This window comes from Schistocerca americana, chromosome 2 (assembly GCF_021461395.2).
Source record: "Schistocerca americana isolate TAMUIC-IGC-003095 chromosome 2, iqSchAmer2.1, whole genome shotgun sequence".
Classification (NCBI taxonomy): domain Eukaryota; kingdom Metazoa; phylum Arthropoda; class Insecta; order Orthoptera; family Acrididae; genus Schistocerca; species Schistocerca americana.
Window position 1 is genome coordinate 962,075,446 of NC_060120.1, and position 24,543 is coordinate 962,099,988.

Here is a 24,543-nt window from a genome sequence, read left to right on the forward strand (position 1 = left end):
TGTGTGTGTGTGCGTGTGCGTGTGTGTACGCGCGCGCGCGCGCGCTGTCGCACGCACGTGCGTGTGTGTGTTCTGATGAAGGCCTGTTTGACCAAAAGCTTTGTTTGACAGTTTTTTTGTTGTGCCTGTTTGCGACTCAACAACTCCATTGTATGGTGAATTGCAACTTTTCTTCTCATAATATTGTCATTAAGCTACAAGAAGAGTTATCAGTAGCTTAAATATGAGGAGGATTGGAAAGAAATGCAGAATAATTTTTCTCCCCTGGTATTGCAGCAGGAAGTTGAAATTTCATGACGATGTAGTTTGAAGTTTTCGCTACAAAGGGTATTTTGTTTTCATGTCCAACTATAGCAAGAGAAGCCTGAACTATGAAACAAACATGGTGAGTATGTTGCTGTCTTGAACGTGTGAAGATCAGCGAAGTGTAGTTTGATATATGGGCCAAAGGGCTGAAACTTAAGTGAAATTCACAGGGTCCAATTGTATGGACTGTAGAAATGTTTCCAGGTGGTGTGCATTCTTCCAGGAGGGCTGTGTGAACCATAGATAGAGTGCTGCTGGTAACAGGTCCAACCCCACAGAATGTTGGAGCCACTGAGGTAGCAGTTTTGAATAACTAGCATGTGCGACTGTGAACTTGATCACAGCAGTTCAGCATTTCCTGTGGTGCAGTGTATGATATTGTTGATGGCACATAGAAATTTCATGAAGTTAGTGCTTGCTGGGTGCCTAAGAACCTGAGGGAAAACCAAAAAGGGGCAGGGAATGATGACAAGCTTGGATCAGTTAACATGTTATGCTGCAGAAGGACATGACTTTCTGGAATCATCACTGCTGAAGAGTCATGTGCATACCACTACATGCCCAAAACCAAGCATGGTTCAATGGAACGGAAACATACTGGTTCCCCAGTATGAAAAAAAATTCAAAGTGGGTCACTCTACTAGAATAGTGCTTGTGACAGTGTTTTGGGATATGCGCGGTGTGGTATTGGTGGGGTTTGTTGAACACAGCACCACTGTGAATGCTGCAGCCCACATTAAAACTTTAGTTGAGCTGTGTTGTGCCCTTCATGACAAACGCAGCAACATTGATGCAGATGGTGTCAAACTTCTTCATGACAATGCTCGCCCCCGTATTGCTGCTCCTGTTCGTGAGAAAATTCCCAAAATTGAGTGGAAGATGCTCCAGCATCCGCCATACAATCTGGACCTTGCATCACCGGACTTTCATCTGTTTGGTCCCATAAAGAAATTCCTGGCCAGCCAACACTTTGTGACAGATGTGGAAATGAAAGCAGCAGATGGCTGTACCCCAATCAAACAGACTTCTGTGAACAGGTCATATTGAAACTTGTTCCATAATGTGAGAAATGTGTTGAGAACATAGGTCGCTATGTGGAAAAGTGGGTAAAATATGTAAGTTCATTTGTGATTTTTTTGTTTTGTTTTGTTGTGTATTAAATATTTTGGTAATAAAATTATTGTGCATTACCTTCTTACCTTCCTCATATAACTGGAAGTGCATGCCACAATTAGTCCCTTTCTGAAATTCTGTACCATTTAAAGCACTTAGTCCATGGTTACATGAGTTTGAAAATATTTTGTCTATGCTGTATTGGATATGTGCTGAGAATCTAACAACTCTCAAATTCTCCTTCACGATAACAGATGTATGCTTCTCGTAGCATTTGAACCACAACTAAAATAAACAAATCAGAAACAACTATATTTATACTGGAAGAATAATTCAAAAATATTTCTGAATCATATTTGCCCTTTTATTCACAGTTGACAATTGTGGTAGCTGTGGCAACACATTTTATTTTGTTTATCCATATTACAGTGGACCTTGTTGAGGTCTGCAAAGATGATGCAAAATTACACATGTAAATTGCTTCACTCTTTCATTGCCAAAACTGGTTGATGTAATGAATATTGGCAGAATGCTGTCATTTTCAGGTGCCCAAATGTTGATAATGCATTTTGCTTGTAGCTACACATCTCTCTGAAATGTACTAGGTTGGTTAGATGGTTAAGCATTATCATTTGTATGCTAAAAGCACAGTATAGGATCTGGTTCTAGCAAACATAAAACAAAGAAAAACAAAGACAAGAATATTTGTTTCCAACCTTTTTCATCAAATTTACAATGGTCGTGTGTGACCTTGCTGTTCGGTCCCCTCCCCCAAATCAACCAATCTGAAATAAAATGTATCCTCCAATCATATAGACAACAGCATTTTCCCATGTGATATAATTAGCACAGAGAGCAAAAACATCACTTTTCAAATAAGTGAAACATGACCTCAGTGGTATGCATGAAAAAATGTAACAATTGAAAAGATAAATCATTTTTTAATTGTGCATTATTAGTTGTGAGATTTATCAGCTAATGTTTGAAACAGCGAAAGTTTCATGCTGAATCAAAAGTTTTTAGTCATAAAAGAAAGTTTCTTAGTAACTGTCTCTTGATATATGTGAGTGCAAATAGCTTAAAATGTTACTCAGCTTATTGGCAAAGGATGCGATTAATTTTTCTGCTCTTTTAATACTAAAGATGAGATTTGTGTCATTTGCTACATAAGCCTTCATCAGGCAGTAATCTCAACAGCTTGCATCTGCTACACTAACTGAAACAAACTTATGCTAGATCAAACAGTGGAAACTCCAGGTTGGAATATCAACAATGTAAAGAAAAGATTGAGTGCTACTTGCTGTAAAGATGACACATTAAATTGCAGACAGACATAGTTAAAAGACATTTACACATTAGCTTTCAGTCACAGCCTTCGTCAAAAACCCTTCATCAAAAAAAGAAAGTAACGCGCGCACACACACACACACACACACACACACGCACACACACGCACACACACACACACACACACACACACACACACACACACACATGCATGCATGCACATGTCTCGCACATGCGACTGGCATGCGTTCTGGTCTGAGCTGCCGGAGATGGTGGTCATGTGTGCGTGTTGTGTGCTTGCATATGTGAGTGAATGTGTGTACATGTTTCTCTTTCTTTTTTCTGACAAAGGCTGTGGCTAAAAGCTACTGCATTAGTGTCTTTTAATTGCACGTGTCTGCAATTAACGTATCATTGTACGATAAGTATCAATCTGTCTTTCCCTTACATTGTGAAAATTATGCTATAAGTAGATACTCGTGCTATAAGTTTCTTTATCTGGCACTTATTGTGTTTATTAATGTCTTTCAAGAAATTATTGTCAAGAAGTTGATGAAAGATTCCTCAAAGACAGATGATGAAGAGTTTTTAACACAAACTTTTATTCATAATGATTTCCGTATTCAGCAGAGCATACATTTTATTACATGTTAAGACATACTATGCTCAGTTTATTTTCTGTAAGTCACACAGGTTTTTATTACTTTAAAAAGTTCCAGCAGATAGTACAAAGTTCTTTCTTTTAACTGTAATAGTGCTTTTCACTGACTCTTATATGTCTGTAAATATGCCATTGCTTTCTAGGGTTTATCAACAGGTTGCCTCTGTAGATGTGTGATATTTAATTGTACATTAATCACAGTTTTTAACCCATGAACTTCACTTTTCAGTTATAATTTCACATACAAAACCATTTGCAAAAAATTTATCACTGTTATTAAAACGACACAAAGCAAATACACTCCTGGAAATTGAAATAAGAACACCGTGAATTCATTGTCCCAGGAAGGGGAAACTTTATTGATACATTCCTGGGGTCAGATACATCACATGATCACACTGACAGAACCACAGGCACATAGACACAGGCAACAGAGCATGCACAATGTCGGCACTAGTACAGTGTATATCCACCTTTCGCAGCAATGCAGGCTGCTATTCTCCCATGGAGACGATCGTAGAGATGCTGGATGTAGTCCTGTGGAACGGCTTGCCATGCCATTTCCACCTGGCGCCTCAGTTGGACCAGCGTTCGTGCTGGACGTGCAGACCGCGTGAGACGACGCTTCATCCAGTCCCAAACATGCTCAATGGGGGACAGATCCGGAGATCTTGCTGGCCAGGGTAGTTGACTTACACCTTCTAGAGCACGTTGGGTGGCACGGGATACATGCGGACGTGCATTGTCCTGTTGGAACAGCAAGTTCCCTTGCCGGTCTAGGAATGGTAGAACGATGGGTTCGATGACGGTTTGGATGTACCGTGCACTATTCAGTGTCCCCTCGACGATCACCAGTGGTGTACGGCGAGAGTAGGAGATCGCTCCCCACACCATGATGCCGGGTGTTGGCCCTGTGTGCCTCGGTCGTATGCAGTCCTGATTGTGGCGCTCACCTGCACGGCACCAAACACGCATACGACCATCATTGGCACCAAGGCAGAAGCGACTCTCATCGCTGAAGACGATACGTCTCCATTCGTCCCTCCATTCACGCCTGTCGCGACACCACTGGAGGCGGGCTCCACGATGTTGGGGCATGAGCGGAAGACAGCCTAACGGTGTGCGGGACCGTAGCCCAGCTTCATGGGGCCGGTTGCGAATGGTCCTCGCCGATACGCCAGGAGCAACAGTGTCCCTAATTTGCTGGGAAGTGGCAGTGCGGTCCCCTACGGCACTGCGTAGGATCCTACGGTCTTGGCGTGCATCCGTGCGTCGCTGCGGTCCGGTCCCAGGTCGACGGGCACGTGCACCTTCCGCCGACCACTGGCGACAACATCGATGTACTGTGGAGACCTCACGCCCCACGTGTTGAGCAATTCGGCGGTACGTCCACCCGGCCTCCAGCATGCCCACTATACGCCGTCGCTCAAAGTCCGTCAACTGCACATACGTTTCACGTCCACGCTGTCGCGGCATGCTACCAGTGTTAAAGACTGCGATGGAGCTCCGTATGCCACGGCAAACTGGCTGACACTGACGGCGGCGGTGCACAAATGCTGCGCAGCTAGCGCCATTCGACGGCCAACACCGCGGTTCCTGGTGTGTCCGCTGTGCCGTGCGTGTCATCATTGCTTGTACAGCCCTCTCGCAGTGTCCGGAGCAAGTATGGTGGGTCTGACACACCGGTGTCAATGTGTTCTTTTTTCCATTTCCAGGAGTGTATTTTAAATATAGTTTTGGCATTTGTCTTGATGCCAATTTGTATTACTCACATAGTTACCAGTTGACCAGTTTGTGACTGCTATTCATAACCAAAAAAATAAAAAAGAAGTACCAGATTATACTTTCAAATGATATTGCACCTCGCTGATTCTCTTTTTCTATAAATTATTGTCTTAGTTCTTTTGTCATCTAATGGGATTTCTGCTGTTTGTATTCTTTTCTGTTAGTTACTTTCTTCTCACTTATTACTATGTCTGGGCACCTCTGCAGTTACTTTAAAATAAAATTATTTTGCTGTTCTTTTTAATATTGCATTAGATATGAAATATTTGGTCAGTAGTTATTATATGCACATACTACATGCTATTCCGTGAAGTCACTGAAATCGCAGTACATTACAATTTCATAACTTAATTTTACTATAGAATGGTGAAAGAAGAGAGTTTTTGGCAGAATTTGAGCATTAGGCTAAAATAAAATTTTGCAGGAAAGTTCTGAAAGAATTTGAATACTTTAGGAGTAAAGGAGACCATGGACCATTAAGCAGAAGCATTGTCAGTGGGCACACACAAAAAAGAAAGAAAATTTCCTAGCTTTTTTAGGCTAGAGTCCAATATACACACAACATCCGAACCACATACTTTGTTAGGAGTATGATTATATCTCACCATGCCCTGAAATAAATGGACATCCCACGCAAGATTCTTCACACCCTTCCTAAATTGGTGGTCCATCGCCCACTCAACCTACACAACATCCTAACCCATCCATATGCCATCCCACTCCCAACCTCTTGCACTGTGGAAGACCAAGGTTCAAGATCTGCCGAATCCACCCATCCAGCACTTCCCAATTTAGTCCTGTCACAGGCTCATCCTTCCCCATCAATGCTCAGGCCATCTTTGAAAGCATCTATGTCATATACTAACTCAAATGCAAACACTGTACACTTTTTTATGTTGGTATAATTGCCAAGCAGGTGTCCACCAGGATGAATGGCCACCACCAAACTTTTTCCAAGAACACAGTTGACCATGCAGTGCACAACACAGCTAAACACAACTATGCTCGGTTTCAGTGGCTTCCTCTCAGCCCGGGTCATCTGGATCCTCCCCTCCATCACCAGCTTCTTTGAACTATGCAGATGGGAGTTACCCTTTCAACACTCCTTCACTCCCGCAATTGTTCTGGCCTCAATCTCCAGTAACCCACTGTCTCCACATCCTCCACCCAACAGTGTCCCCTTCCTCCATCCTGTCACCATCTCCCAATTCACATCCCCATGTCACCTTCAGTGTGTGCAACTCTTCACCGGCTTCAACAACTGTGCATCACACGCCTTGCTCTTGCACCTGCTGCCCTCCCTCAAGGATTCCTAGCCAGCATTCTGGCTGACTCCCTCCCAGCAACTAGCCATCCACCCACAACCCTCCCCCCTGCCTGCTGCCTCACTCTCCCTCTACCCACCCTATCCAGCCCAACCCCTACATCATCCTAGTCCACCTGCCAAAAACAGCACAGGCGGTGTGCGTCCAGCCAGTGTGATATCGTGTGTGTGTGTGTGTGTGTGTGTGTGTGTGTGTGGATGGGTGGGTGGGGAGGGGGGGGGAGGCAAAAGGGGGGGGGGGGGTATTGTGCATGTTGATGGCTCCATGTTTCTGCTTTTTGATGAGTGGTCTCCTTTACTCCTAAAATACTTAGGTTTAAATAAAAATGTTCATCAAGGTGTTTATCAAATTTTCCTTACACAAAAAAATAATGAGCTTTAATTAGGTTCACACATCTGGTGTGCAAGATACATAGACAGGCGAAATACCTGCAGACTTCAAGGTCAATGTAATAATTCTAGTTCCAAAAAGGCAAGTGCTGACAGATGTGAATATGACTGAACTATCAATTTAATAAGTAATGGTTGCAAAATACTGACACAAATTATTAACAAGAGAATGGTAAAATTTATAGAAACCACCTTCAGGGAAGATTAGTTTGGGTTCTGGAGAAATGTAGGAACATGCCTGGCATTATTGTCCACATAATTTATCTTAGAAGATAAGTTAAATAAAGGCAGACTGACGTCCATAGCATTTGTAGATGTGGAGAAACATTCTGAATGTAGCATTGTAATTCTGAAGGTAGCAGAGATAAAATACAGAGAGCAAAAGGTTATTTAAACTTGTATAGAAACCCTGACTGCAGTTACAAGACTCGAAGGATATGAAAGGAAAGCAGTGGCTGAGCAGAGAGTGAGCTGCAGCATGAGGCTATCCTCCATGTTAGTCCATCTGTACATTGGGCAAGCAGTAAAGGAAACCAAGGAGAAATTTTTGGAGTAAATTTAAATTTGGAGAGAAGAAATAAAAAAGAGACAGCCAATAACTTGGGAAAACAACTGAATGGAATGGATAGTGTTGTAAAAAAGAGATTATAAGATGAACATCAACAAAAGAAAACAAGTATAATTGAATTTAGTGAAAGCAAATCAGGTGATCTGAAGAAATTAGATTAGGAAGTGAGATACAAAATGTAGTAGATGAGATTTGCTATTTGGGGAGCAAAATAACAAGTTGTGGCTGAAGTAGAGGGGATATAAAGTGCACACTGGCCATAGCATGAAAGGTATTTCTGAAAAAGAGGAATTTGTAAACAAGTAACATAAATTTAAGTGTTAGGAAGTATTTTTCTAAAGGTATTTGTTTGATTTGAACCCTTGTACAGAGGAGAAATGTAGACAATGAACAGTTCATACAAGAAGAGTATAAATGTGTTTGAAATGTGATGCTGCAGAGGAATACTGAAGATTAGGTGGGTAGATCAAGTAGCTAATGAGAAGATAATGAATCAAGTTCAAGAAAAAAAAATTATGGCACAACTTATCTAAAAGAAAGGATCATTTGATAGGATGCATCCTCAAGCATGACGAGATTACTGATCTGTAGGGGAGAGAAGTGTACGGAGTAAAACTGCAGTAATGTCAGATCACCGAAGTTAAGCACTGTCAGGCTGGGCTAGCACTTGAATGGGTGACCATCCGGTCTGCCGAGCGCTGTTGCCAAGCGGGGTGCACTGAGCCCTTGAGAGGCAAACTGAGGGGTGACTTGATTGATGAGAAGTAGTGGCTCCGGTCTTGGAAACTGACATACAGTTGGGAGAGCGGCGTGCTGGACATGCCCCTCCATATCTGCATCCAGTGACGCCTAGGGGCTGAGGATGTCACGGCGGCCGGTCGGTACCATTGGACCTTCATGTCCTGTTCGGGAGGAGTATAGTTTAGTTTAGTTTATTTGTAAATAAAGAGGGTTAGACAGGGTAGAGTAGCATAGTGAGCTGCATCAAACCATTCTTTAGACTAAAGACAACAACAACAACAACAGATCCCTTATTTTATCAGCCATTATGGGATTGCTGAGAGCATTCCATAAAAGCTCAACAAAGATTTCAGAATTAATAGTATTGTTCTGTATACATTACAACCTGCTGAATGCTTCATACCACAGTGGTGGTTTGCATCTCAGTTGTCTTAAATTCAACTGTTTTTTTGTAGATGACTGTGATGATTAGATGTAGAATATAGTGTTGGCTTTGTGTTATTATGAAGTTTTGCAAATGAGAACCTTCCTTTTTTAAATGATCACATGAAACTTCTCAGAGAGTTTGGATACTGTCTTCCAGTCAGATTTCTTGCTGTAGATGAAATGTCAATTGTCATTTTCCTTGAGATGGAAAAGCTTCTGTCCACAAATCATCATGGTTTTAGAAAGCATCACTCATGCAACACTCAGCTTGCCCTTTTCTCACATGATCTAGGCAGAGTCCATATTTCTAGATTTCTGAAATTAATTCGACAGGGTGTTCTACTGTGAACTGTTAATGAAGTTATCAGCATATGGAGTAGGTACCCAGATGTGTGAGTGGCTTGAGGACTCGTTAAGAAACAGAACCCAGTACAATGTGCTGAATGGCAAGTGTTAATCAGAGGCAAGGTTATTTTCTACATCTGGTGGACCTAGTGAGAAGCCACATGCAGCTGTTTGCTGTGGTGTATGGGAAGGTGTCATCATTGAGTGACTGTAGGGAGGATACACGGTGACTTAGATGAAATTTCTTGTTGATGAGATGAATGGTGGCTAGCTGTAAAAGTATAAAAAAATGTAAGTTAATGCAGATGAGCAGTAAATACAAACCCATAATGTTTGAATATAGCCGTAGTGTGTGCTGCTTGACAGAGTAACATTGATTAAATATCTCGGGGTAATGTTGCAAAGTGATATGAAACAGAATAAGCATATAAGGATTGTAGTAGGTACGGTGAATGGTCATCATTTGGGCTATTGGAAGAATTTTAGGAAAGTGGGGTTCATCTGTAAAGGAGACTGCGTATAGAGAAATAGTGTGACACATTCTTGAGTACTGCTCAAGTATTTGCGATCTGCAGCAGGTCGGATTAAAAGAAGACATCCAAGCAATTCAGAGGTTCAGACACCACACAAGAAATACATCAATGCTTCAGGAACTGAAATGGGAAACCTTGGATGCGAGGCAAAGTTCTTTTCAAGGAACACAATTGAGACAATTTGAGGAACTGACATTTGAAGTTGACTGCAGAACAATTCTATTTCCGCCAATGTACATTTCGTGAAAGGACCACAAAAGATAAGGTAAAAGAACTTAGGGCTTGTAATAGGCATTAAGGCAGTTAGTGGCTCGCAAGGTATGTACATAGATGTAAATGTAGATGTAGAAGTAGGTGTAGATTTCAACTGTCAGTAGTGTAGGGTGAATATTTCATTCACCTTGATTATTTTTCACTGCTTCAATTTTGTCATCACGGAATTATATGACTTTATAGGATTATTACAATGAAATGAATACACCTAGCTGCATACGGGCATTGATATAAGTCAACGCGGACAGTTGAAAATGTGTGCCCCGACCAGGACTCAAACCCAGGATCTCCTGCTTACATGGCAGACATTCTATCCATCTGAGCCACCGAGGACACAGAGGATAATGCGACTGCAAGGACATATCTCTCACACGCCTCCCATGTGACCCACATTCCCAACTCATTGTACCGCACTATATTCATAGTGTACCTGCCCATTATACTCATTACTCACGGCTTTTTGCCGATTCCTGTAAGAGTTCGGGCACTGTTTGTGCATCCGCACAGAAGAAGTTGGTCAAATGGCTGGTGAGCCTTAACTGTATATATATATGAAGATGAGATGCCAGAGATAAGTCCGTGCAGTTGCACTATCCTCTGTGTCCTCGGTGGTTCATATGTTTGCCATGTAAGCAGGAGATCCCAGGTTTGAGTCCCGGTCGGGGCACACATTTTCAACTGTCCCCATTGACTTATATCAATGCCTGTATGCAGCTAGGGGTATTCATTTCATTGTAATTTCATTCTAATGAGCTGCATGGTCATCAGTGGTATATCTGTTCCTTTGGACATGTCCGAAATAACAGATACCATCTTCATATATATTCATAGGATTATGTATGTTTTGTGGCATTCTAGTTCTTATAATGTTTACAAGTGATCTGGCTGGCCTTACGGTGATTTCTAATATGAGTATCACATTTGTAATAGCAGGACTGAAATAGCTGGTGTTGCAGATTGCTCAGGAAAGGTCTGACACAGACAGGAACTGTAGGGTGAAGAATATGTTAGAATGTTGTTGAGTTTGAGTGGGTAATAGAAGGTTGCTTGTTTGTGATTTCATGTTACTGTTTATTGAGAAGACTTTATTTTTTTGTATTGCTTGAGATGGTACTGTTCCTGATCCTAACTGAGTTATATGGTTGATATTTAGTAGAATTCTCTATGAGGTCATAGAAATACACCAGTAAGAAGATGGTAAAGACGAAACAGAAACACAATTTATTGACAAGCACAATACAAGAAACACTGCCGTCTTTTGTGAAGTCACAGGTACTGCAGTCCTCGCTTGCTACCATTGGTCATAGGTCATTGCCTCCCTTCCTAGTGCAGAGCACTCAAGGGATAATGTTTGTGGGGATGACAACTGATGAGACGTATGGCGTGGACATGGCTGGATTTCAGGGTTCAGAGGTGCAGTTGCATGTGACCAACTGTACCTTGACTGGCATGGGTACGAGTCATGGTTGGAGCGTTTCTCAGTGGTAGTTGATGTAATTGCATACGATGGACTGCGCTATAACTGGTGCTGGTGTGGGGCATAGTTTTGGACCTTTTTTAGTGGTAGGTTTGTAGGTGGGTATGATGCTTATGCCCAACTGATGTTTTGGTTGCTAGTGTTGAGTGGGTCTGAATAATGAAGCAGAGCCAGTGCGCAAGTTGAAGCAGACTGTGTAGTACTAATCTTCGAGCTGTGTGGAAGTGATGATGAGGTACAGTCAGATGGCATGGGGTGTATGTGGGTGTGTCTGTGCAATGGTCAATGCCATGTGTGAACAAAGTACAATGCAGCTGTTCCTGTGCTAATATAATGGTGGTCAAAGTGTCATTGATACATTGAAATAGGGAAGCATTTTCTGCACAGAGCTCATTGTTACTGGCACGGCAGTTGTTATAATGTTGATGGTTTATAAGAAGTTCCTGTTCCATTGTGTCAGACTCACAGACTCATTGGAAATGGTGAGAAAAATCGATGCCCAACACACAGTCAGTGACATCAGTGATGTAGAATGTCCATGTGAGTTGGTGTTTATTTGAGAGGTGTAAATTACATGCCATGGATCCTTGCACTCTGATCATGGGGTTCTTGGCTGCATGCAGTTGGAGTGATGGTGTGCTATTGTCTGTCGAAGTGTCATTTTGTGGTATGGTGCTGATATTGGAACAATGTTGATGAGAAAGTATTCAGAAAAGTTGAGATCAAGGATGTATAACATGCCTCCTCAATGAGTGTGCAAGAAGGTGCATGTTTGTAACACATCTAGCAGTTGGTGACGACTTGACGTGGTTGTGTGAGCTGGTGCACCTAAAATGGCTGATGCTTGCAGTTTGGGAAATAGCACAAGGCACAGCGTTTGAATGTGGCATCGCTGAACTGGTGTGATACCAGCAGGCTAGTAACCTTGAATCAGCTGCCACAGTCTTTGTTGTGTTGTTCAGTGCTCGGTTGGTGCCATGTGCAGTCTGCCGTTGGCAGTGATGTCACTGTTGGTGGAGTTTGGCTGCACTCAGTTCTGTCTGTCCATGTGGGTGGGGTTGCCAATTTATAGAGTGTTGTGCGGATTCTGTGGCTTCCTGGTTGATACTGTGCTTGTGATATAATAGCATAAACAACCTATTGGCAGTGGCCAAGTGTTGCTCCAGCTGTTCTGTTTCATGTAGTGTCGGTGGTAGTTGTAACTGCTCCAGTAGTTTGACAATCCAGAGCATCCACAAAGTGGCAGTAGTCATGAGATTTGTGTCAACAGTGGGGTGTGTAGACAGTGCCAAAGTTGCAACAGCATCTTGTCTTTGAGTTGTTCACCTTACAGGGCTTCTTGTAATTGCGCCTCCTGTGATTTTGATAGTCTTTGCAACAGCACTGCCGTAGCTGTGTTGTATTTATTTTTGGCAGGTGATGACAAGATGACATCACTGATTAAGTCAGTATGTTCCTCAAGTTTACTGATGAGCATGATGTATTTGATGTTGTCATAGATGATATTTAGTGAACTGAATATATACTCAGCAGTGGCAAACTGTAGTGCCGGCTGTTCTGTTCTTGGTGGTGATACTCTCAGTTGAGACAAAAGTTTGTGCAAATGTGAACGTCCAAATGGCGGTGCGATGATAGTTGGCCAGTTCAATGTTGAAAACACAGGAGGTAATGAATGCGGAATCCAGTGCATCGGCACGCCCAACAGTTTGTGTTGGCAGATGTGAGACAGGCAGGAGTTCAGACATTTTACATTACACGGAGTAGAAGGTGTGGATTATTTGCAAAATACATCACAGTTAGTGGTGAATTCCACTTGATGGGTCAGTACACACTGATATGGATAGTAACTGAATGCAGAACGTGCAAATGTTCGAGCAAAGCTCACATCGCATTAGGTATGACAGTTTTGTGAAATAGTTCACTGTTAGACACAGTTGGCACATGGTGATTTGCAGCACTGGCTTATGAATTCACTGAGTCATCTTGTTCAAAGTCTAGCAATAGTTTGTCTGTTGTTGGCCATTGTCTTGGCATGGTGATTGCTGCAGTGGTTGGTGCATTATTTAACATTGTGGTGCAGTATTACACCATTGGTGCACTTACACTGTTGGTGCTCTTCGAAAAGAGATGGCTGCATTGTTAATTCATGTGTTGTGGTTGTACTTTCCTAGAATTCACTATAAGACAGTAGGAAAATACCATTAACGACATGGGGAAAAATGACATAGAAACACAGCTTATTGACAAGCACCATACAAGATGCATGTCCGTTCACAGACATAGCTCTGAACAACTGCCGCCTTTGATCAAGTCACAGATTTGCAGTCCTTGCTAGCATTGGTCGTAGGTATCGATATCCCCACATACGTATACCATTCCATGTTGAAGTACTTGGTAATCTGGGAAGTTCATTTGAAGCATTTGACAGAGAAATTCTGGGAGTGAGAACTGTAAGAAATGGCTCTGTACATGGACAAAGTCATTAAGATAACTTTGAAGTCTATAGACATTGATAAGGTTGTTAGCATAACTGTTAACACTTAGCATAACGACAGATCTGCTACACAGTCCTAGATTATGAAATAAGTAGTACTTTACACTGAACAAATGGCAGCTGTTGGTATGAAGGTGCTACTGATAATTTCTTCATTTCGTGGGGACTGGAGTGTTGGTTTGTGCACAAAGAGAAGTGGGTCACAATATTCATGAAGATAATTCTGCAGCTAAAAAAGGTTTTAGCAGATATGATGATAGAAGTAGCGAAGGATATCTGCTTCATCATGTCCAGACTATAAAGCTGTCATAATTGGATTTATCATCATTATCATCATAATCATCACCATCATCAGCTGTTACACTTAATTGTCTGGAAGACAGGTCCTCAAACATGAAGTAATTGTTAGTAAGATTGATATCTATGAGGGATGTAAGGAGGTAGACTTTGGTTGTTTCCAAGTTAATTATAGGAAAGTTAATTCTCAGCACTGACAAGACTTTTTACATGCCTATGTTGGTACAGAAGGAGCAGTTTTTTACTTTTAAGACAGTGAGGCATGATGATGAGGTATGCCCAAAAATAAAATGTTGTAGAAACAGGATGAGAACACCTCACATAATAGCATTGAAATGATGATCTAGTGGTGTTGATATACAGTATATCCACTGATAAGTTTCAAACTTTCTGCACTGGTAATGTCAAATATGGTTTGGGGTATATGTTTTGGGGAACAGTGAGAAGGTGATAGGATTATAGCAATAGAAACTAGAAGTTGTAATCCACTACAGTAGAAGAAATGATCATTCATACAAACTGAGACAGCTAACAGCTCCATTCTACAGCAAAACAGAAACAAATACAATAATCCTTTAATGTGGTGTGCTTAGGGATTGCTTGTCCAAAAAATAAATGGTCATCAGCTTTCTGATCCCTTTGAACAGTTGACAGGATCCACACTTGTCATCTCATTCTTTTGAATTCTCTCTCCTGGTTTTGCAGAATGTTGAATATCTTCTCAAAGTGGGCTTCCATTTTCTCAAAGCAGTACCGCATATTTGTGTGTGATGTTGCATTCAATGTTCATTCAACCCAGAGAACTGTAATATTTAAGTCTGCAACTTTACGTCTAGGAAGATCTTTTAATTGTTTTACTTTTATACTTATAATCCACGCTGAAAAACATGGCAGCAAGTAATAGTGCAACGCTTCTTAGCTCATGCAACGACCCTTCTTTAAATTATAAAAAGGTTAGAAAGTGCTAAAAAGTAATGCAAAAGTTGGATCAAGTGTAGGGAATGCAATAATTTGTTCTACTTTTGATATGCTAAAATTGATTAATCAGTGAAAGAAAACAATGAATTTATAACAAGCTGGCAATGTAATCAATGATGCCTTAAAAACTCAGCTAAAATAAGAAAAACAACAAAATGTGACTGTGAGTGCAAATTATCAGCAGTAGTTGCACATTTAATAAGTGAAATTCAGTGGCTAAAGGCTGAGGTTACTTTACTAAATAAAAAGGTGAACGGAATTGTTCAACAGTGCCTGCTGAATGATTATAGGCCTAAATCAGAAACCAAGGAAAGCATTCCATCCATTGTTACTCAAAATAGCTACCAGATTCTGGACAAACTAGTGGAATATGCATTGTTTACATCTGTGGGAACTAAAAGAAAACATTCAAAAGAAACAAAAAAAATTAGTGATAAGTTCAAAAAACACCAGGTCCTAATGTCAAGTGCTAACCTAGTAAGTGAAAGTATGTAAACTGTCTAAGGTAATGATGGTGAAATCAGTGAAACTATATGCAAGAAACTGTCCCAAAAGAAAAAGAAAAGAAGCAAAGAGAACCAGAAATTCAAGAAGGGTCAGATTCTAATATATGGAGATAGTCATGGTTGCTGAGTGGCACAAAAGATTGCTAATAGCTATATAGCTGTGGCTCACATTTAACTTGGGGCACCTCTTTTTGCTGTGGTGAAGCTGTGCATGTAAGATAGTGAATCCTTCTCATTAATGGATAGCATCATTATCATGGGAGGTACATCAAGCAAATGCACTATCAGACCGATGGAAGTAACATTCAGTAGTTAATTGTCACTAAAATAATTGTCATTAAAATTCCATAGAGATATGGTCTAATGGAACAATGTTGTGAAACTGGAAATGCATAAAATAACATGTAATCAATTTCACAATATGTGTCGGTAAATGCCAGTCATCTAGAAAGGAACCTGTACATGACTCATGGTATGCACGTAAATGAGAGGTTAACAAGAATATCAGTAACTTAATTATCAAGGAAACTAGATTAAATTTTCTGTGAAATGGTGTAAATAAGTGCATTGCCATTGGAATGGTACAACCATGTCATACAGGATCTGCTGCACAAAAAACCACTGCAGGAAAGCCAATGACAATTGTAAAGCCCTAATCACCCTTAACAATCCAGCAGGAGTAACGAAGAATTTTTGTAGTCTCAGAAAGAAGCACAATGATCTAGATTTCATTAAAAGGATTGATAGATCTGACTTATTATCTCTAGCTAAACTCAGTACATGTCCGTTCACAGACATTAGTCAGCTACTCTCAGTGAAATTTTACTTGAACTTAGTAAGATAGAAGACTAGGGCTGGTGTAGCAATCTTCACTGTAAAAGAAAGTAATTTCAATGTTATTGATGTAAGTACTTCCTGGTTAGAAGGAGTGTCATAATTTGCCAACAAATCTAAAATGGGGAAGAGGAAGCATAGCAATTAGTAGTGTCTACAGGAATGTTGATAAGCTACTACAAACAGCATAGTGAATGCGTTACTGTAAACATCTCAGAACACAAGAATACAACAAAGGACAGTGACTTTGTTGTTTGTGCGACTGGTGCAAATGATGTAGCACATAATGAAGCCAAAAAGTGTATAACAGGTTTGAAATTTTTTTTAGATGTAAGTAAGGTGGAAAACACTGTTGTTGTGACGATACCTCATAGACATGACTTGTTCTATAATTCATATTTTAACAAAGAGATTCGTAAAACAAATATTAAAATCAAACAACTATGTTCCATTTATGCTAAATGTAATGTAGTGGTTATTAGCAGACTTGAAAGAAATTTGCAAACTGAACATGGTGAGCATCTAAATTACCGTGGGAAAACATTTTTGTGTCAGGAGATAAACAAAGTTGTAAATGAAATACGAGCACGCAGCAACCATGTCTTAAAAGACAGTCCTACAGAGCATGACTGTACACCTCCTTTTTTTAAAACGACATTACAGACAAAGGAAAGTTAGAAACCACATTAAGTGGAAACTGCAGCAGTCTAATTCATTCAGATAATTGAGCAACCCTAGATCATGTAGTGAAAATAAATGAATACAGAAGGTTCTGTGAAAGTAGAATACCATTATGTAGCAGTGACAGTTTCCTCCTCCTTTATATAAATGTACAATCTCTTAGGTGTAAAATCAATTAATTACAATACTGGCTCGATAAAATCAACTGCAGTGTTCTATGCATCAATGAACACTGGATGAAAGACACTGAAATAGACTTGTGTGTTCCTCTTGGATATTCGTTAGTTTCAGGCTACTGGAGAAAAAGTATTACACATGGTGGGGTCTCAATATAAGTCAAAAGTAACCTTGAATTGCATTACTCTGTTATAGACCTTAGTAGAATATGCCTTGAAGCTACAATAGAAGTAGCTGGTGTGGTAATACACAAACAGAAAACTGTAATTGTCTCAATCTATCGAATCCCAGGCTCTGATGAGATAGTATTTATAGAAAAAATTAATACTTTAATATTGTTGTTGTCAAAATATAAACAAAAAATTAATACTTTAATATTGTTGTTGTCAAAATACACTCCTGGAAATGGAAAAAAGAACACATTGACACCGGTGTGTCAGACCCACCATACTTGCTCCGGACACTGCGAGAGGGCTGTACAAGCAATGATCACACGCACGGCACAGCGGACACACCAGGAACCGCGGTGTTGGCCGTCGAATGGCGCTAGCTGCGCAGCATTTGTGCACCGCCGCCGTCAGTGTCAGCCAGTTTGCCGTGGCATACGGAGCTCCATCGCAGTCTTTAACACTGGTAGCATGCCGCGACAGCGTGGACGTGAACCGTATGTGCAGTTGACGGACTTTGAGCGAGGGCGTATAGTGGGCATGCGGGAGGCCGGGTGGACGTACCGCCGAATTGCTCAACACGTGGGGCGTGAGGTCTCCACAGTACATCGATGTTGTCGCCAGTGGTCGGCGGAAGGTGCACGTGCCCGTCGACCTGGGACCGGACCGCAGCGACGCACGGATGCACGCCAAGACCGTAGGATCCTACGCAGTGCCGTAGGGGACTGCACCGCCACTTCCCAGCAAATTAGGGACACTGTTGCTCCTGGGGTATCGGCGAGGACCATTCGCAACCGTCTCCATGAAGCTGGGCTACGGTCCCGCACGCCGTTAGGCCGTCTTCCGCTCACGCCCCAACATCGTGCAGCCCGCCTCCAGTGGTGTCGCGACAGGCGTGAATGGAGGGACGAATGGAGACGTGTCGTCTTCAGCGATGAGAGTCGCCTCTGCCTTGGTGCCAATGATGGTCGTATGCGTGTTTGGCGCCGTGCAGGTGAGCGCCACAATCAGGACTGCATACGACCGAGGCACACAGGGCCAACACCCGGCATCATGGTGTGGGGAGCGATCTCCTACACTGGCCGTACACCACTGGTGATCGTCGAGGGGACACTGAATAGTGCGCGGTACATCCAAACCGTCATCGAACCCATCGTTCTACCATTCCTAGGCCGGAAAGGGAACTTGCTGTTCCAACAGGACAATGCACGTCCGCATGTATCCCGTGCCACCCAACGTGCTCTAGAAGGTGTAAGTCAACTACCCTGGCCAGCAAGATCTCCGGATCTGTCCCCCATTGAGCATGTTTGGGACTGGATGAAGTGTCGTCTCACGCGGTCTGCACGTCCAGCACGAACGCTGGTCCAACTGAGGCGCCAGGTGGAAATGGCATGGCAAGCCGTTCCACAGGACTACATCCAGCATCTCTACGATCGTCTCCATGGGAGAATAGCAGCCTGCATTGCTGCGAAAGGTGGATATACACTGTACTAGTGCTGACATTGTGCATGCTCTGTTGCCTGTGTCTATGTGCCTGTGGTTCTGTCAGTGTGATCATGTGATGTATCTGACCCCAGGAATGTGTCAATAAAGTTTCCCCTTCCTGGGACAACGAATTCACGGTGTTCTTATTTCAATTTCCAGGAGTGTATAAACAGCATAGAATTGTAATTGTAGGTGATATTAACATAGATATAAGGGCAAAGAGAAAAAATGTAATTCATATGATTAACACTCTGAAGTCATTAAACTATTACTGTCTCAATGAAAAACCCACTAGACTGAACGCATGCCTTGATAACGTAGTTAGCAATGTACAAAGAGACTCCATACAATGTGATGTAATAGAATTAGGAATATCAGATCATGCAGGGCTATGGCTTCAAATAGAAAAGTCAGCCTTCAGTTCTACAGAGAGAGAAGTGACATATAGAATTCTAGGTGAACCCAATGTAAACAAAATGATAAACCAGTTAAAAGAAATCGATTGGACTCACGTAATGGATAGCAAGAAAATGATTAATAAATGTTTTTCTATTTTCCTGACAGAGATCAAGCATATAGTAGAAATGACACGCCTCTTGGTAACCAAAAGGTACCAGAGTAATATTACTCATAAGCAACAAAATACTAACAAGTGGTACATCCAACAACATAACAAACTCAGAATACTACTGATGATTATGAAAACAAATCTCATAACAGTGATAAGGACAAGGCAAATTACACTAAAATGAGAAACCTTTACAGATTAGAAATAAAAAATGCTAAGTGCTGTGCAAATGATGAATATATTTTAAATTCTAAAAATAAATGTAAAGCTGCCTGGACCGTCATTAAAAGGGAAATTAATAATACCAATAAAGAAAAGAGTATCCCTATTGACTGCAATATTCTCAAGGAATATTTTGTAAATAGCGTCACCACCCCACCCATCAATTCTGCCTCTGATGCAGAAGCATTGCTCACTTGTGGAAAACAGACAAGAAGTGAGAAGTTCACTTGAACCCGAAGCACATTAAATGATATTCATAAGTCAATAAACAAATTAAGTAATTCCAAAACAGAAGATTATTATGGACTCAGTAATCTCATCATTAAATGTATAGCAAAAGAAATTGAAATGCCACTTCTCTCACTATCAAACAGAGTACTTGGTGAAGGAATATTCCCCGACTGTCTTAAGCTCACAGTTACATTGCCTGTGTATAAAAAAGGTGAAAGAAACCTCCCAAATAACTACAGACCCATTTCAATAGTACCAATCATATCCAAGTTAGTAGAAAATTGTGTGCATAAGCCGATATACAGGTATTTTGAAACCAACAAAATTTTAAATGAACGACAGTTTGGCTTCAGGTCACACCTATCAATTGTAAAAGCAGTAGAAGCTTTGGTAAGCAATGTTTATCAAGGGTATGAAAAAAGGGTATCAATGTTTGGAACACTTACTGACCTAAGTAAAGCTTTTGACTCGGTGTCACATGACATACTCATCATAAAGTTAAAATACTATGGTATTGAAGATGTCACACTCCAACTATTCAGATCTTATCGAAGCAATAGGTTACAACTTGTATATGCAAATAAACAGAGGGGAAATACTCCCTATAGAAAGAGGAATACCCCAAGGCTCTGTTCTTGGTCCTTTTCTGTTCATTGTCTATGCTAATGACTTCTCGAATTACATACCGTGTAAGTACATACTATATGCTGACGATATGACATTAATAAGTACAGGAGAGAACTTACAGAGTGTACTGGACAAAAATAGAGAAATGATGCAAATGGCTAATTACTGGTGTCAGGCTAACCAGCTGTGCATAAATCAAACAAAAACAGAAGAAATAATATTTAATCTCAAAGTAACTACAAATGAAAACAAAACAGTGAAATTACTTGGACTAATCATAGACCAAAAGCTCTCATGTGAAGGACACACCAATTATCTATGTAGTAAACTAGCACGAGTACTTTTCTTATTGTATAAATTAAGAAACAGTGTGAACAAGCAATTGCTACTCCACTCATACTATGCTTTTTTTTCATTCCCAACTGCAATATGGAATATTGCTTTGGGGTATCTCCCCAGGGGCTGAATGTATTTTCAGATGGCAGAAGAAAGCAATCAGGTGCATGGAGGGGGTTATCACCCAGAGAGTCCTGCAGAAATTATTTTAAATCTCTTGGCATAATGACAGTGCCAAGCATGTACATATATAACTGTCTAATATATGACAGAGAAAATCTGAAAAAATTGAACATGAGATGTGATGTGCATGCACACAGTACAAGAAACAGTCACCTGCTGGACTTGCCTTCCACAAGACTTGCTGTAGTCCATAATAACTATAAGTACTTAAGCATAAAATTTTTCAATAAGTTACCACGCTCAGCTCTTACAGTACCAATAAATAAATTTAAGAATACATTGCAAACCTGGCTAAAAATACAACGAATTCTATACAACTGAAGAATTCTTAGAAACTAATCATCAAAATATATGTTTTACCTAAGTTATGAAGAAAAGTTTTGATATTATATAAGCTAGTTATTTACTATGATTCTTTTCTTATGTGTGTATTTAATTACTGTATAAGACATTGTTTTACATAATGCTGAAGAAAAGGTCTTTAGTTCCTTTTCTCCCCTTTCTGTAACTATTTGAATATCATACTGAAACTAAAACCCTCTGTAAACTTTGACGAAGCCAATTGTATAAAAAATACTGAAAGGCTAATAAAAAAATATTCTATTCTATTCTATTCTATTCTACCAAGATAGATACAAATCTCACGGCTACCACAGTAGTACAAGTTTATATGCTAACTAGCTTGGCAGATGATGAAGAGATTGAAGAAATGTATGATATGATAAAAGAAATTATTCAGATAGTTAAGGGAGATGAAAATTTAGTAGCCATGGGGGACTGGAATTCAACTGTAGGAAAAGGAAGAGAAGGAAAAGTAGTAGTGAATATGGACTGGGGGTAAGGAATGAAAGAGGAAGCCGCCTGGTAGAATTTTGCACAGAGCGTAACTTAATCAGGTTCGCAGAAGAGCTTCTGTGAAGTTAAGGCAAGAGACAAGATACTGGCAGAATTGAAGCTGTGAGGACAGGGCGTGAGTCGTGCTTGGGTAGCTCAGATGGCAGAGCACTTGCCCATGAGAGGCAAAGGTTCCGAGTTCAAGGCTCAGTCTGCCACACAGTTTTAATCTGCCAGCAAGTTTCATATCAGTGTACACTCCGCTGCAGAGTGAAAATCTCATTCTGGAAACTTAATCATAGCTAACACCTGGTTTGAGAATCATTAAAGAAAGTTGTATATGTGGAAGAGGCTCGGAGACACAGGAAGGTTCCAGATAGATTATATAATGGTATGACAGAGGTTTAGGAACCAAATTTTAAATTGTAAGGCATTTCCTGGGGCAAATGTGGACTCTGACCATAGTTTATTGGTTATGAACTGTAGACTAAAACTGAAGACACTGCTAAAAGGTAGGAATTTAAGGAAATGGAGTCTGAATAAACTGAAAGAACCAGAGGCTGTAGAGAGTATGAGAGAGAGCATTAGGGAACAGTTGACAATAACAGAGGAAAGAGATACAGTAGAAGAAGAATGGGTAGCTTTGAGAGATGAAATAGTGAAGGCAGCAGAGGATCAAATAGGTAAAAAGATAAGAAATCCATGGGTAACAGAAGAGATATTTAATTTAATTGATGAAAGGAGAAAATATAAAACTGCAGTAAATGAAGCAGGCAAAAAGGAATACAAACATCTCAAAAATGCAATTGACAGGAAGTACAAAAATGGCTAAGCAGAGCTGGCTAGAGGACAAATGTATGGATGTAGAAGCATTTATCACTAGGAGTAAGATAGATACTGCCTACAGGAAAATTAAAGATACCTTTGGAGAAAAGAGAACCACGTGTATGAATATCAAGAGCTCAGATGGAAAACCAGTCTTAAGCAAAGACGGGATAGCAGAAAGGTGGAAGGAGTGTATGAAGGGTCTATACAAGGGCGATGTACTTGAGGGCAATACTATGGAAATGGAAGAGGATGTAGATGAAGATGAAATGGAAGGTATGACACTGCATGAAGAATTTGACAGAGCACTGAAATACCTAAGTCGAAACAAGGCCCTGGGAGTAGAAAACATTCTATTAGAACTATTGATAGCCTTGGGAGAGCCAGCCATGACAAAACTCTTCAATCTACTGGGCAAGTTGTATGAGACAGGCGAAATACCGTCAGGCTTCTGGAAGAATATAATAATTCCAATCCCAAAGAAAGCAGGTGTTGACAGGTGTGAAAATTACCGAACTATCAGTTTAATAAGTCATGGTAGCAAAATAATAACATGAATTCTTTGCAGAAGAATGGAACAACTGGTAGAAGCCGATCTCAGGGAAGATCAGTCTGGATTCTATAGAAATGTTGGAACACACGATGCAATACTGACCCTACGACTTATCTTAGAAGATAGATTAAGGAAAGGCAAACCTAGGTTTCTAGCATTTGTAGACTTAGCGAAAGCTATTGACAATGTTGTCTGGAATACTCCCTTTCAAATTATGAAGATGGCAGGGGTAAAATACAGGGAGCAAAAGGCTGTTTACAATTTGTTCCGAAATCAGATGGAGTTATAAGAGTCGAGGGGCATGAAAGGGAAGCAGGGAGTGAGACAGGGTTGTAGCGTATCACCGATGCTATTTAATCTGTGTATTTAGCAAGAAGTAAAGGAAAGAAAAGAAAAATTTGGAGTAGGAATTAAAATCTATGGAGAAGAAATAAAAGCTTTGAGGTTTGCTGACAACATTGTAATTTTGTCAGAGACAGCAAGGGACCTGGAGGAGCAGCTGAACGGAATGGACAGTGTCTTGAAAGAAGGATATAAGATGAACATCAACAAAAGCAAAATGAGGATAATGGAATGTAGTCGAATTAAGTCAGGTGATGCTGAGGGAATTAGATTAGGAAATGAGACACTTAAAGTAGTAAAGGAGTTTTGCTATTTGGGGAGCAAAATAACTGATGATGGACGAAGTAGAGAGGATATAAAATGTAGACTGGCAATGGGACGGAAAGCGTTTCTGAAGAAGAGAAATTTGTTAACATCGAGTATAGATTTAAGTGCCAGGAAGTCTTTTCTGAAATTATTTGTATGGAGTGCAGCCACGTACGAAAGTGAAACATGGATGATAACTACTTTAGACAAGAAGAGACTAGAAGCTTTCGAAATGTGGTGCTACAGAAGAATGCTGAAGATTACATGGGTAGATCACATAACTAATGACTGTCCACAGATTAGAATTGGGGAGAAGAGGAGTTTGTGGCACAACTGGACTAGAAGAAGGGATTGGTTGGTAGGACGCATTCTGAGGCAACTAGGGATCACCAATTTAGTATTGGAGTGAAGTGTGGAGGGTAAAAATCATAAAGGGAGACCAAGATATGAATACACTAAGTAGATTCAGAAGGATGTAGGTCACAGTAGTTACTCAAAGATGAAGAGGCTTGCACAGGATAGAGTAGCATGGAGAGCTTCATCATACCAGTATCTGGACTGAAGCCCACAACAACAAAAAAAAAAAAAACAAGCCATCTGTGGCAAATATGGATATATTTTTCAAAAGTCTATCTGACTTATTTGTGTATACACACAGGACATTTTCT

At 40.6% G+C, this 24,543-nt stretch overlaps 1 protein-coding gene across 2 annotated transcripts in view; it reads left to right on the plus strand.

Annotated features, from left to right (window-relative positions):
* Positions 1 to 24,543, plus strand: part of LOC124596201 (calpain-5-like) — a 288,416-nt gene that overhangs the window by 184,750 nt on the left and 79,123 nt on the right. The gene's annotated exons all lie outside the window — the stretch shown is intronic.